Raw genomic sequence first — 18,504 nt, 5'->3', positions numbered from 1 at the left:
AATTCAATATCCCTTAAAGAAAATAGGCATTTCCCATATTGACACATTGTAGGAATGCTGAAAATTAAAATGCATTTAATTAATTTGTATTTCCTGATTTATAAGATTTATACAGTCATTGGAAAACTTTCTATCAAGTATGATTTTTTTCTGTGTACTGTTTTACTTTAAATAGTTCAGGCTTTGAGAATTGATAATCAAATTTATTAATATCAAGGGTTTTTTTTAATACTATGTAATTTATGTTGTGCAAGAATGCTTACTCAAAGGAAAAGAGTTTCAATTCCTGTTACTCCTAAACTTGGCATATTCCCAGCATAAATATTAGTTCAATTATACATATAGACAATAAAACCTTGGATTAAGTCACAACTTCTAGTTGGGAGACTCTTCTGTCATCATCCTTAATGAACCCTAAATTAGAAAAGCATACTTAAGAAATAATTGCCCAATAAAATCCTCCAGTGATGACTCACTAGTGGTGGCAGTTTTATGATGAGTTGAAGAAACAAAAAAGGACCTTTTCATTACTGATGGGTATGAAACATGTCTAATGAGTCACCACGCACAAGGTCATTGGTCAATTTGAACCTGAGTATCTTCCTCCTGTGATTAGAAGACAAGGACATTAAGAGAATAAAATTTAGGGGTATAAAGGATTTCTCTATGAGAATAGAGCATTTTAAACTATTACTAAGAGTTTACCTGGTTTCAGATAGAAAAACATTTACTGCCAAAACTTGTATTTGAAAGAGATTATACATATACATTTATGAAGGATTGCTGTTATTTAGAAAAATTGCATAAATCTGTTCCAAGCAATGTATCAGACGTATATAAAAATGGCATTTAACAGATTGTACAATTAGAGATAATATTTTTTACATATGCAAGAAATGTCATATTAATGTAAACCAACTGTGCAAGAGAAAAAAGTGTTCTATCTAAAAGAAGTGAAAATAAGGCATGAAATAAATGCGAAAATGATTTGTTTACATCTAATAGGAATAAATGATGACAGTTAATATTTTTGAGGGGGGCAAAAATCACTCATCAATTGGTAGGATCTATTAATAATTACATTTAACCACATTAATATCTAAATCAATATAATTTATTATATAAATTAGTATACTTTATATATATATACTTTCTATATTATACATCATATAAATCAATATGTTTATTTTAAACTATTTGGCTCAGGAAATGCTTAGAGCCACATTTGGTGTATGTGCACCTAATCAGTCCATAGCTCTGTTAGAGCACGACAAAATCTCACAAAAGCCAGACTTTCATTCCTGGAAATTGTATTCCGTACCTCCCATAACCAGATCCCTTTCCCAGCTCCATTTCTGCATATGTTTCATCACTGTTTTGATCTCCTAATTACTTTTTTCTTTTTTGTCTTCTGTTGTTAATCCTTGCTTCTATGCTGGACTCCTCTCTTGACTCAACATTACTTGGACTATTTCTAGGCATTCTGACTTGGTTGTAGGGCTCCCCTGCATAATATGACCACTTTGTCAACTCTGAAGATCATGTCTAAGAATTCCCTGGGCATGAATTTTCCTTGCCTGGAGGATCAAGTGTCAGACACCAGTGTCTATGACTGAAACAATAACATAAACCCTACTTTCTCCTCAAAGCCTCTTTTCTAATAGGACTTTATTATTCTACCCCAAAAGTTCACCCAAGAAAGGATTATCTTTGTTTTTGGTGAATGCCTTTGTATACTGCACACCCATCCTTTTTCAGAAAAAATGTGTATTGCTATTTGGTTCCTAACTATTCTTGACATTGAATTTGATCAAGATAGATGGAAATATCACACAGTATTTTATTTTTCTTTAATTTTCTTTATGATTTTTAAGTATAGGCAAATATTCTAATTCACTGGAAGGTCTGTTCCTCTAATCAAGAATACGGTCTCCATGATGGTTTAGTTTTTGAATAAATGGATTAGCACTTCCTCAAAAATCCAAACATTTCTGAATTAACATAATGAATGCTAGAGTTGGTTTTTGTTGGCAAAACTGGTGATATTCAAAACATGAATTGGCTAGTAATATGTTCAGAGTATTCCCTCTCTTGCATAAAAAGGTTAGAAATAGCTTTTGAGCCCCTCATTCTTGTTCTTCAGATGGTGCTGACACTTAATTTCAAAAATATCCTATAACCAGTTATGAAGGCAGAAGGTACTGGTTCCCTTATGTTTAAAGTAAACTTAATTAAATCCTGTCTCTAGAATATTATAGCATTTGCCTCAATGAACCTTTCATGTAATGTGTGGTCAGAGGACCTAACCGGACAAAGAACTGAGATTTCATTAAGGAACAGGTTTTGAAATGTTCTTATGACTAATGGCAAATAAGTGACAGTATATGTACCAAATTCTAAGACTTGCCATCATTTCTAACAGTGATATAGAAGCAGGGAAAACTTATGGTCATCATCTCTAAGTATTGATGAACACCAGTATTTATTAAAAAAAAAAAACTAATAATTGTGATGTGTATTGGCTTAGGTTAGCCTGTAATACAACATAAATCTTAAAATCCTGACAAAACAAAAAAGGTATTTGCCAATAGACTGTTATTAGAATGATTACTAAGGTGTTCTCTGAGTATTAGAGTTTATTCATTGAAAAATAGATAGATAATAGGTAGGTAGATAGAATTAGCAATTAGGATGGATAAAAATTAGAAAACTTTCAATCAGTTCTACAAAATAGGAAATCGCTTGAGGGACTTAGGATTTGGAAGGAGAGCTAGTGTATAGTGTATAGAGCCTGTGTATAGTGCTGGGTGAGGTACATTATATCGTAGTCTGAATATGAATGATTATTCCTATAATCCAGGAAATTATTCAGCTTTATTAGAAAGAAAAGATACACACTGCTGGACTTAGGTAAAATCAATGAGAATTTATATAGGAAGAACAGGTGGAAATATAGAGAAGAGAAACATATATGAAGAGGGTTAGAATACAAACTCTAATCATGTCCTTTCTTGTTATTAGTAATATTCTATACCAGGAAATTGTGGACTATTCAATCAATATTATTACATGATGGGATGACCATTCAGGGGCTGGAATAATTGAAAAAGTCAATTAGTGTTAATGATTTATTAACTTTTAAGGAAAAATAGTCATATCCTTCCTCAATTTCTCATGTTACACTATTATCCACCGTAGAGTATTTTACAAAATGAATTTATTCTAAAATAGATTAAGATGTACTTAAGGAAAAAAAATCTGTTTGAATTGCTGCCCTCAGCTTTTTCTGCAAATTCTTCCCCCTAACCTTGTTTCTTTGGGAAAATACACTTGATTTGTTTATCCCTTGTGGTCTTCTCTGAAAACAACACTGCTTCTCATACAGAAAGCACAGAATAATGTTTTGGTATAAATGACAATGTTATTCCTATCTTAATCCTTTTCAAAAAAGATTAAATATGGTTCAAAATGCCATGCAAAACATCTCATTATCAGATAATATACACACTTCCACTTTCTGTGAACCAGAAGCACAATTTTATCTTTTGCTTATATCCTAAACTCATTATGAGATAATTTCTGCTGAAAAGTTTCTAAGTTCCTCTGTAAAACAGTATATTCCTATCAGAATAAAATCCTTTTTTTTTTTTTTTTTTAAGATTTTATTTGGCTGAAAGAGAGAGAGCACAAGCAGGGGAAGTGGCAGCAGGAGAGGGAGAAGCAGGCTTCCCCCTGAGCAGGGAGCGCAAGTGGGACTTGACCCCAGGACCCAGGGATCATGACCTAGATAAAGGCAGGTGCTTAACTGGCTGAACTACCCAGGCATGCCTCAGAATAAAATTCTTGATAAATTCTTAATATGGTCAGTAGCATTATTTATAGAAATTTCTAGTGACAGATTATCTCTTATATAAGATTAATTCATATAAAGCATTATACTTACTTCAATTATATTTTGTATTTTTTAATATTCTGTATTTATATTTCATAGTCAGATATGGTTTCTATGTTGTTCTTCTAAGGATACCTTCTTTTTAAATTATTTCACATATTTTATTGATAATTTTTTCTTCTTAAAACTGCCTCAGTATCTTTTTTGTAATTTGATTATTTTTTATTGGATATTATTTCTATCTTGGATAACCATTCTTTTCATTTTAACTATCTATTTTTTAATGAAGCTTATTTTTATCATTATTAATATGATATACATTGCCCAAGTGTAAAACCTAAATCACAAAACTATTAGAAGAAAGTATGGGATAGTATCCTTGTAACCCCATGAATTGGGAATATTTCTTAATACTATCTACACTCTCATCCTTAAGTCACAAATTATAAGGCAAAAGTTGATAAAAATAAAGTTTTATTTCTTTGGAATTAATATTTGTTTTTATCAAATGACATCATACACAAAGTTAGTAGATAAGAGTTTACTATCTAAAATATACCAGACACTTCCCTATTCATCAAGAAAAATCCAGGATCCCAACAGGAAAATTGTCAAGGTTATAAAAAGGAAATATGCACAAAGAAAAAGCCTATTAAGATAATGATGGCTAATGGTAAAGAGATGATTTAGCTCATTAATAGACCAATAAATATTTAAAATATTCAAAATGACATGATGCTCGCTGGTTGGAGTTCAATGTGAAGCACGGTGTCCAGTATTTGGTAAAACTGAGAATGTGTATAATCCATCACCCTAGAAATTTCTCAAAATATACCGGAGAAACTCTTTCTCCCTCGCATATGCATGTACACACACACACACACACACACACACAATGAAAAGTAGTACACTACATACATAATTAAATTAACCATGGTGTTAATCATGGTATCAGAGAGTTGAAACCAAACTAGGAATTCATCTATGGAAATACATAAATAGAGATATATAAAGAAGTCAGAGACTACAAACCAGACAGCAGCATGGACAAGGGTTCAATTAAACGCTGAGTATGGAAAAATTGGAAAAATAAAGTGATGAAATTTAAAGTTTAAACCATTTATAAAAGCTAAACAGAGAAAATTATATATATTTACACACATACATACATACACCTATTCATATATACATACATATTTATAAGGATGTACATATATCTCAGTAAATGTAGGAAAAGTACCCTGGAAGCACACTTCTAAATACAATAAAAGGTAGACTTATGACAGAAATAGTGTTAGAGTCTGTTTGAAATATAAAAATAAGCCTAAATAAGGCTTTTCAGACTGATGCTTACATTGTGATCAACAAATTTGCTGTGATCAACAAAAAGCTGTATGTTTGAGACATAAAAATATGTATATAAATGAAATAAAGAAAAAGATCATGTATTAAGAGTATTAACTCTCTGTTTTACAAATAGCAATAGCTACAATTTCTTACATTAGTTTTGAGATGTCCTCGTTGTTTTATATAGAGAACTGTACGTGGAAACTATGAAGATCATAATAGATGTGCATATTCAAATAACACTTAAGATTATTTGAATGTTTTCTAAGTGTTACTTTTTGAATACTCTGAAAACCAAAATACTTCTACATAAATGTCTACAAAGCTTAAAGAAGTAAAAATCCATAAAGACACTAGATATCTACGACACCAATAGTTTTCAAACCATGCTCTGGGAGACACTTAACTATGAAGATGTATCAGGTTATCTACAAATAAAAAGTTTTATGTAATTTTTTTTTTACTTTTTTTTTTCATTTCTACCAAACAATGAAAATTGACATTGCTACCACATAAAATTTAATTTAAAGAAAGCCCTTGGCTTCTAAAATGTTTGATAGTTATTCTAGAAAAGAACTAACCATTTGAATACAATCTAGTTACCTTAACTCCCTCATCAATACTGAAATTACAGGATGCCTGTGTGGCTCAGCAGTTGAGCACCTGCCTTTAGCTCAGGGCATGATCCCAGAGTCCCGGGATCGAGTCCCACATCGGGCTCTCTGTACGGAGCCTGCTTCTTCCTCTGCCTGTGTCTCTGCCTCTGTCTCTCCATGTCTCTCATGAATAAATAAATAAATAAATTCTTTAAAAAATAGTGAAATGCTTACCAGGACTTATAAGAATGAAAGTTAGATTGCAGAACTTTGTGTGATGCACACACTTCTTTGAAATCAATTGGAGACCATCCATGATGTATGTGTAGTTCTGCTTAGCATTAGAAAACTGCCTTTTGCCAAACTTGAGTCCTCATGAGAGAAGCCATTTCCTTGTGAGTTTTACATGGCACAGATAGAGTAACTAAGACAATAACTATGTCATTGTTATGGAGTCAGAGTACTTCCAAATATATATATTTACAAGAAAGAAGAGTGGTATTTCTACCATTCTCAGATAATTTATAACAATTCAATAACCTTAAATTATGTCTCATAAACAATTCAAACCGATACCATAAAACTTTATTTTTATTCTGCCTGTAAACCTGATGCTAGTTTTATACATGTTAGTGGATCACTGAAATGTAAATCGTGGTCTACACAATAATAGAAATTTACTTTATCCAGTACCTCCAAGATAAAAAATCTACTATATCCCAAGGTGATTTTTATGGCTTCCAGTTAATTATTAATAAGTACTAGTATATCTATGTGCTAGATGTCTCCAGTAACTAACTTGTGCTTGTTAGTGATTTTGTTCTTAACAAAGAATAAAACCTGTTTGAGATCATTAGGATTATGTCTTCCTCATCTTCCTCTCCACTGGGGTGCTGCAAGCTATGTCAATAGGAAAGAATTCTGCTTTAGTCACATTTCTGGTACAAGATGGCTGATTCTCCCTTTTCAAACCTCTGTTATCAAAAAATGCTAAATGGCATTTAAACTAATATTCATGAGGGGTATCCCTGGGTGGCTCAGAGGTTTAGCGCCTGCCTTAGGCCCAGGGCATGGTCCTAGAGGCCTGGGATTAAGTCCCACATGGGGCTCCCTGTGTGGAGCCTGCTTCTCCCTCTGCCTATGTCTCTGCCTCTCTCTCTCTCTCTCTTTCTCTCTCTCTCTCTCTGCATCTCTCATGAATAAATAAATAAAATCTTAAAAAAATAAACTAATATTCATGATACCTATAACCAGGGGTAAATAATAGCAACACTGGGATAAGGACAATTTATTAATGATAAAGTATCATTAATTAATGCTTTTTCGAAAGGATAATTTAGGAAAAATTATACATTAGTTTGAACTTTGTAAAATTGGTGTGCTTTTTAAATTATTTATTTATTTTTAGATAAAACCAGACAAATAGGAACTATTATAAAGGAAAATATCTGGTTTGTTTCTTGCTGCTCTACCCTGTTTCTGAGGTTAGGCCTAAAAAAATGGGTTATTCAATTTTTAACTTCTCTTTGATGAGCTGGCAGGAATAACTCACAACTAGACAATATATTTATTTACTATGGCAACTTAAATTATTTTTACCTAAGTTTCTGCAATTGGTACTCAAGATTTTCATGTTTAGAAAGATAGATAAGGGCCTTATTTTGAAAATAAGGAGAAAAAAAGTTTATTTATTCAACAAATATTTACCTATTGGCCATTGTATAATAGGCACTGACTGAGGTCATGGCAAAGTCTCCATGAGGCCACATTCTATGAAGGAACATGATAAACCAAAAAGCATATGAATGGGCAAGTTATACATTTTTATCAAGGTTCACAGAACCTAATTCAAACTTTTAGCAAATGTATACACAAATCAAGAACACAAAGTTTCTGATATTCTGTAGAATTTTATAATTACAATTACAGGAGACCAATAAGTAGTTATTTAATTTCAGACTACATTGTTTCATGGCCACCAAATTTCTTTCTTCCTGGTTAATCTTCTCTTCCTAATTATTTTGTAAGATCCTGATGACATGGGTCACAAATGTCATTATTTCTGTCAGCACCTGTGACAACGCTTAGCATAAAACAGGGACTGTAGGGACATGATCAATTTTTCCAAAATTATTAAGTAGAGGTTTGAAAATCACTTGTACTAAGTTGATTAAGTTTCTTATCTTGTTTATAGTATTAATACATTCAGTTCATTATTTTACTTTACTTCCAGCCTACTCCTTCTGTCAATTACTATAATTTTCAATTAGCAGAGCCCAAATTAAAGGTGGCTTGTTATATATATCTACCTGTCCCAAAATCATTATTTGCTACTTTCTGAAGCTAAGAATTGACTGAATATACTCATATGTTCCCCCAAATAAATTGCTTTTAAAAATATTTAAACTGAGTATTCCATGTTTTCATGTTGTAATTTCTTTTTTCTATTGAGTAGAAACTTGTCTTTATTCAAATTTTGCTTCCTCTTTCAAAATCTGGAGGAATTACCTTAACTTCTTCACATCTGGCTTCTCCATGCTAAACATTCACAAATCTTAGATTTATGTAATATTATTTTTCAGTAAACTTTGTAAATCGTTAGGCTTTTAAAATTTGTCACATAAATATTTAAATTTGAGTAATTTTCTGTTGTATAACAGGACAAATTTTGAATTGAGAGAATATGATTCTAATTAAAAGGCATGGTTTTAACTATTGAGCACCTGATCATCGTCTTCTAAGTACTTTGTCCATCTAGTGCTCACAAACATCACTAAATTCTGCCATTTAAAATCAACAATTCTCTTTAAAAAAATATTTTATTTATCTATTCATGAGACACACACACACACACACACACACACACACACGGAGAGGGGGGCAGAGGGAGAAGCAGGCTCCACGCAAGGAGCCCAATGTGGGACTCGATCCCAGGACCCCAGGATCAGGCCCTGGGCTGAAGGCAGGCGCTAAACCGCTGAGCCACCCAGGCTGCCCTAGTATCAACAATTCTCCAAGCGTTCTTTGCATATATAGTCTTCTTTGTATAGATATGTAACTTTAAGCAGTAACTTTAAAATAGACATAGTAACAAATATATTCAGTAATATACACCAGAACAATTATCCCAAAAGTTCCAACAAACAGATCACTAAATTGTTCATAAGTAATAAAATAATCTTAATTTCATTATGATGCCTCATATTAGATGATGCTTCTGCATGTGTGTTTTGTTTTGAGGAGTGATGGGATAGAGATCATTTTTCCTGTGTTCATCAAACTAGAAGCATTCTGAATTCTCTTGACACATTTCAGGTTTATTTCCACTTTCTGAAAGGTGACACACTGAGCAGAAAATAGCTGTGGGCAATGGGAATAATTCAAATTGCCAATGGTCACCCTAGTGTACAGATCTGGTTACTTAGATCCTAATGGCTCACATTTCTAATCAACCACAATCTACTACATTCGAACAAAATCAGCAGATCCTAACTGATTTACTGCCTCCCATATCCCACTGGAATAAGTGTCACCATTGCCCCTATTCCTCCGAAAAGACAGAATCAAATCAAATCCTGGACACGAAGTTATCTATGGAATAAAGTGTAGCTCTAGAATAAAGAGAACATTTGGTAAACAAGAAAAAAAACAGCATGTTTTCAGTCATATAATTTCTGGCAGTTAAACCTGAACTGTCAATCCTTTGTTGATTTAAGAATCAGATATAATAATTTTGATATAAATAAAATTTCTGAAATAATGAATACTTCTGTGGAGAAATTTAACTTCAGCTCTCCTAACAAAACCTTATTGCAGAAGTGCTTTACTGGTTTCAGAAGTAGTCTGTTACAGTGAAAATACATTTTGAAATATATATACAGGACCATAAAATACTAATGTTTGATGTATTTTATGTGTGTATAAATATTACTTTTGCCTTCATCTTTCAACCTCTTTTATTTATTTCCTTAGAATTAATTAGGTTTAGAAACTGAGCATACCTTACATACTACATGGAAACTTGAATAAAACTTCAAAAGATAATAATATAATATGCAGTAGCATTTTATCTATATATTGAAATGATAAAAGGATTCTTGAGAGGTCAAAGGATTTTATAATAATGATGTTATTCTAGTAAACTACCACTTAAGATTTTTGTGTTTCTTCATTCCCATAAAAAGGGTAAAAAGTAGCTACATTAATGTTACATATGCATCTATTTTATGTACATCTATTTCTTTCCGGCTTATAGACATTTAGGTAAAATAAATATAAAAAGGATAAAATGCTGGTTTAAATAATAACAAAGTTAAATAGTAAGCAAGAGATAAAATAGGAGACATTTCTTTACAAAGTCCTTCTCTGAAGATTATACATATTAGACCCACTTTGCTACTGCTCCACTTAATGACTTAAAAGCAAAGTTACAGTTTGTAGATTTTTTAATGCATAGAAGATACCAAAAATGGCATAAGGCCCCAAAGAGCAAAGATGTCTTCTAGATGGACAAAATCCATAAAATGTCCTTTGGAAGAAAATAAAATCCATCTTACTTCAGCATAGGAATATTTATTACTATATATTTTAGGTTTAGAACTATATATTTAGGATATACATTCTTTTTAATGTTTCATTTTGATAAAATATTTTAAGTAACTGAACACCTCAAATGAGGACAAAATAATGTAGAATATAGTAATGATGTTTCCAAGTTGTCATGGTTACTTGCTTGTCAAATGTTTCAAACTCATACACCATGTCTAACAGCAATAGAACAGCACAGCAAAACTCTCAAAGTCACCACTCACCTGAGAAGGCCAAAATAAAAATGTCAAAAATGATGGCATATATACAGATCTTGGCTGCAATTTGAAATACTGCTCTTTTGCCAAAACCCAGAAGCTTCCAGAATTAATGAAAAATGAAATTTTGAGTTGAATGTGATCTCAACAGGAATGAAATACATCTTTCTATCTCTTTGGAGGACTACCAACAGTGTCTCCTTGCATCAGATCTGCTTCCAATTCTTAATTGGGTTCCAAAAAGGAAAAAGACTAACACTGCATAGTGAGAGAATAAATTGTATAGCTACCCACTTAATCATTCTTGTTTGGTTTAGATTGATGATTTATTTGTTCTACTTAATAAAATATTATGATAAATTTTAATAATCCACAGTATCACAAATATGTCTCATGTGATAGAGTGAATAAATAACATAAGAATGTATATATATTGGCCAAAATCTTTATAACTCATTTGCATTTAATTAAAAAGAGAAATCACATCCTAATTGTTCAATATATTTAAAAAAAAATGGGATCTTGGTACTAACAAATGTATTTGTATGACTTTAAAAAACAAAATGTAATTATTTAATACATGCAGGTAATGTGTAGAAAAATAAGGATTAATGTATCTTATTATAATTCTAAATATCCAGACCAATATTACCTAAAATATGGAAAATATGGTCTTTGAAAACAGGGCCCTGAAATATATAAATCTGGGAAAACTACATTCATGAAGATTCACAATTTATCTTTGCAAGTTAAAGGTCTTGGAATGTTTGAGCAAAATATAACAATACTAGTTTACCTTTATTTTTTATTATCTTTTTTCAAAATAAATGTTCATCATATAGGCTTAAAAAGTTTAATGTTTCCCTAAAAGACTATACTAAGAAGTCTCTGCAACAAAAGGTTTAAAAGTAAGTCTGTCCTTCAGATAGACTTTCCCCAACTTAGTGCTACACATTTATTTACTTAATTTTGTCAAGAAACTTAAGTTAAATCTGTTTATGAATCAATTATGGTAAATTTTATATGTAACATATTTAATAAATAACAGCACAACACTAATTTAAAAATATTTGCATATAATAACAGGTCTTAGAAAAATATCAGTCAGAAATCACTGTGGGAAAATGGCAGCAGGCTGGAAAGGCAACAAAGTTTCTTTAGTAATAGGTTTTCCAAATTAAGTTGCTTAAAAGAAAAATCAATGCAACTCTCTGGTCATTAGAATGATAAAATTAAAGCTATCTTATTTCACAGCAGTCCTAAGAACAGCTGATTTTCATAAATGGGAGAAGAAAAAAGAATCAGGTTTGCAGAAGAATAAACAAAAATGTTCTAGCTTAAAGCATAATCATAAAATTCACATTTTCCTCAGATTTATAGAGGTATAATAGACAATTTAAAAATTGTCTACATTTAAGGCATACAACTTAGTGATTTGGGATGTGTTTACATTGTGAAATAATATCCACAATCAAGCTAATTAACATACCCATCACCTTACATAGTAACCATTTTCTTTTTCTCATTTTTAATAGAGAATATATAAAACAGAAAAATATGTGGATGCTTGCTAGTGCGTTTACAACAACATATTTTTTAAAGGGTATGAGAGAATATTCAGAAATAAACATTTCTTTTTTTTTAAGATTTTATTTATTTATTCATGAGAGACACAGATTGAGAGAGAGAGGCAGAGACACAGGCAGAGGGAGAAGCAGGTGCCATGCAGGGAGCCCGATGTGGGATTCGATCTCGGGTCCCCAGGATCACACCTGGGGCCAAAGGAGGCACCAAACCACTAAGCCACCATGGCTGCCCAGAAATAAACATTTTTAAAGGGCAAAATGCATTTCGAGAAATTGTGTAATCTACAATCATACATACATATATCCAAACATATATATGTAACGTGTACACACATATACACGCTGTGAGTACCTATATGTGAAATGTAAATGTACTGGTGTCATAGACAAGCAAAATAAGGGAATATGATAGGCATGAATATATTTCTTTTTTTAATATTTTATTGTATTTATTCATGAGAGACAGAGACAGAGAGACAGAGAGAAAGAGAGAGAGAGGCAGAGATACAGACAAAGGAAGAAGTAGGCTCCCTGCAAGGAGCCCGGTGTGGGACTTGATCCTGGATTCTGGGATCACGCCCTGAGTCCAAGGCAGATGCTCAATCGGTGAGACACCCAGGCCTCCCTAGGCATGAATATCTTAAGACCCACCTCTGTATCCATGCTAGCCTCTGGATCCCTCAGTTTTACTCCTAATTCCTTTTTAGACTGGCAATTGTAGTTCTTCTACACATCATTTATCCATGCTCCTGGTTATATCTGAAAGTTCTTTAGGTCAGGTAAGTTTTCTCTTTTTACCAGCATTTCTTGGCCAGCAAAGTAACCTACTTGGCAAAAGGCTGTTGGGAAACAGGTAAGGTACAATGAAAAATGCCTACAGTAGAGGTATACCAAGAGAGTTCCTTTAGTTACAGTACATAAATTACAAATATTAGTAATTCCTTTGCATACTTTTGAAAAACACATTATTCCTTTCAGCACACTAGCTATTTTGGGAAATGCTGTTGTTCTATTCACAATTCAGAAGGTCTCACACTATGTAAGTTGCTACTTAGCTGGGGGCCAGCCCAAAAACTACCACATCATTGCTATTAGACTGCTAACGCTGCAAAACTTTGCAAGCAAAAGGAGAACTGGCAGGTGGCTTCATTTGGAATTGAGCATGACATATACTTGCTACATCTTACTTGTGGGTCTTACTGCAGTAAAAACTGCAGTTTTTTTTTTTTCAACCACCAAAAGCTCTTTCATATCTTTTTGTTGTTGTTGTTAAAGATTTTATTTATTTATTCATGAGAGACACAGAGAAAGAGAGAGAGAGAGAGAGACAGGCAGAGGGAGGAGCAGGCTCCATGCAGGGATCCTGATGTGGGACTCAATCCCAGGTCTCCAGGATCATGCCCTGGGCCCAAGGCAGGTGCTAAACCGCTGAGCCACCCAGGGATCCCCTCTTTCATATCTTATTGTTTTTTCCACCCTCTTTCCTAAAGATAGCTCAAAGATTTAAAAAATGGTTTTAAAAAATGGCTATCTTCCATAGTGTTACAGGCGTACAAAGTTTACCTGCATGTAGGTAAATGGCACCCTACAAAAATATCTGCAAATTCAATTACAAACCTTTGAGGGAAAAATCTGTTTGTGTATGTATATCAGTACTTATGCAATTTAACTTGAGAGACTGGGTACTCAAGAAATAAAAGTTATCTATCCTTATATTTCTAATAAATGTTGGCCATTTTAACATGTTTTCCAGTAGATTTATAAAGAAACTGTTGGGATTCAAAAAGTAATTAGATTTTGTATTTAAAGTACAAACTAAACATACTATATATTAACATATTATACACATAGGTTGGTAAAATAATAGTGGTACTACCTATATTCTGTATAGAAAACATTTTTTAAAAATGAGTTTTTAATTTTTTAAAAAGATTTTATTTATTTATTTATTTATTTATTTATTTATTTATTTATTTATGAGAGACACACACACACAGAGAGAGAGAGAGAGAGAGAGAGAGGCAGAGACATAGGCAGAGGGAGAAGCAGGCTCCATGCAGAGTCGATCCCAGGTCTCCAGGATCACACCCTGGGCTGAAGGCAGCACTAAATCGCTGAGCACCGGGGTTGTCCCAAAAATGAGTTTTTTAAAAAGTACATTCCTTGAGCAAATAATAAAGTTATGGATCAGATTTCTACTAAGGGTCTTTGATTTCTTATCTACTGCTTTAAAGTTATAAAATACTTATGGCAATAATCATGCTGTTTAGATAATATAGGTATAACAAAGAAATCAAACAAGATTCAAAATTCAAGAAGGCCAAAATTTTTTTACACTTCAAATAGAAAATGAAACCTTATAGTAAAAGATGTGAGAAACAAAGGCAAAAGAAAAATTATTAAATTTACGATTAAATTTTAAAAACAATTTAATTTAAAATTATTTAGCAATTTAATTATTAAATTACTACTTACAGCCCATTGGCAAGTCCATGTCATTCAAACAGGCAGAGTGACATTCCTCTAGGGCCTCAACTGCCTGGACTTTAATACTTTACTAAAGACAAGAGGCAATCTTAGCCTGACTCCCAGGACTCTTTAAGTCTACTTTAACATTTAAAAATGCCTTTGGAAAATTCATCTCTACTCTGCAAAATACATGTGTTAGCAATCATCCCCCAAGCATATGACTCACTGAAATCATATGAAGGGTCTTATGACTAAGGTTTTATTAGACAGTAATAAATGACCATTTTCCCAACAATAGCTAACCTCCTCAAGGTCCTGGAAACTTTGCTTGAAAATTCCTTAGAGACTAGGCTAATCCCAACTTCTTCCCAACTTGAAAGTATATAATGGGCCACTCCTCATCGGCCCAGTGCAGCTCTTCCTGTCCATGGGCCCTCACCCCGTGCTTTAATAAAATCACCCTTTTGCACCAAAGACATCTTCTTAGGCTTTCCTGGCCATCAGCTTTGAACCCTAACATCTTCCCTATGTCAGTAAATCTTTGATATGGGATAGTTTGGTTCTTGCCTCACAGTGTCTAAGAATGGATCTAGCAGGCAGCAGGGAGTGAGCAAAGCGATAGAAGTTAATTAAGCAGAGATATGGAGAAAGCTCTCAGAAATCAGAGGGATCCTGATAAGGTTGCCTCGAAGGGCTTTTGTGGTCTGTCTCTTATAGGAAACTGACCAGGGAGCTTGGTAAATTTCTTGTCAATATCAGGGTGGATTTGTAAATATCATGTCTATATTTAGAGCAAGCATGGTGGACTTGTAACTATTAAACTGACAAACAAGATATGTTTGTAAATATCACGAGCCCAAACAACGTGTTCCCTTCTCTCTGGTTATATCTCCTCCATATTTCTCTACATCTGGAATTTCAGGTAGCCCATGGCCTTGAGATTCTTGTGCCATCTTGGTTTGAGCAGGGACTATGGATAACATATTTCCGTGATGACTTAGTAGCCATTAAAGGGGGATACTCCCTAACATTTTATAGCTAGCGAGCCAAGTTTTTCTGTTTTTACTGTCTTATCTCTGTTTTCTTGGGATGGGTAGGAGCCTGACCGGGGTCTTTCCCTTCTCTTTCCCTACCAAGGCCGGTCAGTCCATAACTTGTTCCTACATCATTACCAGGATATAGATACCATGGAAGAAAAGAGGGAAGTAGCTCAAGAATAAAGTGAAAAAGTAAAGTAATAATGATACTTTTCTCAACCCAGTGTTTGCAGAAATGTGTAATGTTACTGTGCCAGTCTATTTTTTTGAAGTATGCCCCAAACTTACAAGTGACCTTACCACACTGTGAACCATATCTAGTATAAGACAGTACTTGCTTATGGAAGATCATATTCTGTAATCTGTATATAATATTTAACCAATCTTCCTTTAAAGGGAAAAAAAACAATTTGACTTCATATATTGTGGTTTTATAACTAAGATCCCATTCGTGAGATGGCACTTTTTCTTGATTTTACTTTGCCCACCTACACATGAGCAGAGTTTCTCTTTTTGTACAAAAAGAAGAAAAAGAAAGAAAGAAAGAAGAAAGAAAGAAAGAAAGAAAGAAAGAAAGAAAGAAAGAAAGAAAGAGAAAGAAAAAGAAAGAAAGAAAGAAAGAAAGAAAGAAAGAGAAAGATCATTATGCATAACTAGTCCTGTATAAGTAAGTGGCATTAATCTGTACTTATAACCATGTAGGCACACCAGAGAGTCTAATCTAGTAGTGCATGTAAGAGTGGAAGCATAACTATTTTCAAAAGAACAACATCTAGTCTTTTGGTTACTTATGAACTTTTTGTTTTCTTAACTATACCTACTGCAGATCTATGCATGATACCCTTATTTGTTATCAGAAAAAGCAGTCATACTCAAGGCATAATAGGAGTACAACTTTCCATTAAGCAATATAATTTTGGAGGTATTCACATCTTTTCAAATGGACTGTTTGACTGCACATCAGATTCTTCATATAAAATATGTCCTGGTGTACTTAGCAGGTACAGCTATTAGCTAATCAAAATATACATTGCCAAATAAATTTCTCTCTGCCTGAATTATCTGTCATAATTTATAGCTTCACTGCAATCTTATCATTATAATTAATCTTATTTAATGCTTTATTGACAAAAATAATTTAAAAGAAGTAAAATGTTGAAAATTCCAATAACAAGGTAGCCAATTTAAGTATGAGATTTTCTTTTTAGCTGAATTATGATTATTATTCTTCTTCCATTATAACTTTAACCAAGCAGAAGGAAAATTTATTGAAGGGATCCTGAATACCAAGTTCATTCCTAACTCAAAGGTCCTTACAAAGTTTAATCAATAAAACTACTGAGCAAGAAAGACTGTCCAAATCATTTCTAGTAATATAACACTAAGATTAGATTCTTTATTTGAATCTTCAATTCTTCCATTGGTTTAGACATATCATGGTAATCTATTGACCCATTGCAAATAATTCTTATTATAAATTGGCCAACCAAATGCATACTCTGTCAGTTCTAAACTGTGTGTTAATAGATGACTAACTTTGCATCCTATTCCACATAATAAGGTTCTAGAACACTTAACAATGGTGCTGAACTGAAAGAAAAGTTAAGGAGAGATTACATATTTGTAATTGTGTATTCCTCTTTATGTGCATTCATTCTGACTGCATTTGAAAAGAGCTAAATGATTTTTTTGCCTTTTCTAATTTTGTGCCATCTGTACTTTCCTCGCATCATTAGAGTAAATAAGAGGTGAGTGTGTAAAATATGGAACCATAATGCAACATATTTGTTTGGCTTTTAACATTTCAGGATGCTTTCAGTTCCATTATCTCATGTATCTCTTACTATGTTTCTACAGGATATTAGGGCAGTTATTATTATACCTGTTATCATTTCATTTAAATAGGAAATAATATATCTATAAAAGGAAACCAAAATGTTTTGTCCTCTTTGAAAGTGATAATGGATAGTAGCAAAGACAAGGATTCTATTAGAAGTAATTATCTAATTTTGAATTTGACATTCAAGAAGATAGTATGCAGTCTTCATAAGGGAGAGAATAGGTGAACATCCTTTCCTCGGCTTCTTCCCAATTTTCTTTACGTTTCCTTATAAGGGAGAATTTAAGTGAGTGAAAGGTTGCATCTGAAGTAAGTGTAGCAGCAGAGTATCTATCACCATAGTTATTCCTATCAGCTTCATCCCACTAGTCCTCAGAACTAAGTTCACAGTTTCTGGTTAGTGTAAATTAAGGACACTTTTCATTCATGAAGGATTAAACACACTTCTCTGGGTCATACTCTTGGAGTTTCTTACACCACCATTTTTAAGTAAAACTTATCATTGCTCTTTAAAACAAATTTATGTATCTTTTCTCTAAACTCAAGAATCCTCTAATAATGAGGATATTCCTACACCATAGAGATTTGTAATACTCATTTGAAGTCTAGAGATATTTGCATGTAAACAAATAATAAAGCAACCCATCAATTAAATGGAATTTCATTAAATTCATTAAAATGGAAGCAACACTATTTTATAGTCTCACAGAACTTTCTATAACAGATTTTTATCTGATTACACCACCAATAATTTTGGTTTTTAATATATTGAGGAAAACTTTATTACTGTTCTGGGGAGAGCATGCAGTCAGAACACATTAGGTGGAGTTTCTGAACCATTCATTGTTTTGTGTGGAGGCATAAGGATGTCCAGTTATCTCAGAGTCTTCTTCACTGTAACAACTGTAACACTGACCAGCATACATTACAGA

At 32.8% G+C, this 18,504-nt stretch overlaps 1 long non-coding RNA gene across 3 annotated transcripts in view; it reads left to right on the top strand.

Moving 5' to 3' along the window:
* The first annotated feature begins 17,304 nt into the window (after positions 1–17,304).
* The window catches only part of LOC144283984 (uncharacterized), a 110,126-nt gene continuing 108,926 nt past the window's right edge, over positions 17,305–18,504 (top strand). For all 3 annotated transcript variants that reach the window (XR_013352467.1, XR_013352465.1, XR_013352466.1), the window contains exon 1: positions 17,305–17,480. This is a non-coding gene — a long non-coding RNA (uncharacterized LOC144283984). The remainder of the gene's footprint in view (positions 17,481–18,504) is intronic.

Source organism: Canis aureus, chromosome 15 (assembly GCF_053574225.1).
Source record: "Canis aureus isolate CA01 chromosome 15, VMU_Caureus_v.1.0, whole genome shotgun sequence".
In the NCBI taxonomy this organism is placed as follows: Eukaryota; Metazoa; Chordata; class Mammalia; order Carnivora; family Canidae; genus Canis; species Canis aureus.
Note: the sequence above shows the minus strand (reverse complement) of the source record. Positions and strands in the feature narration are given on the sequence as shown.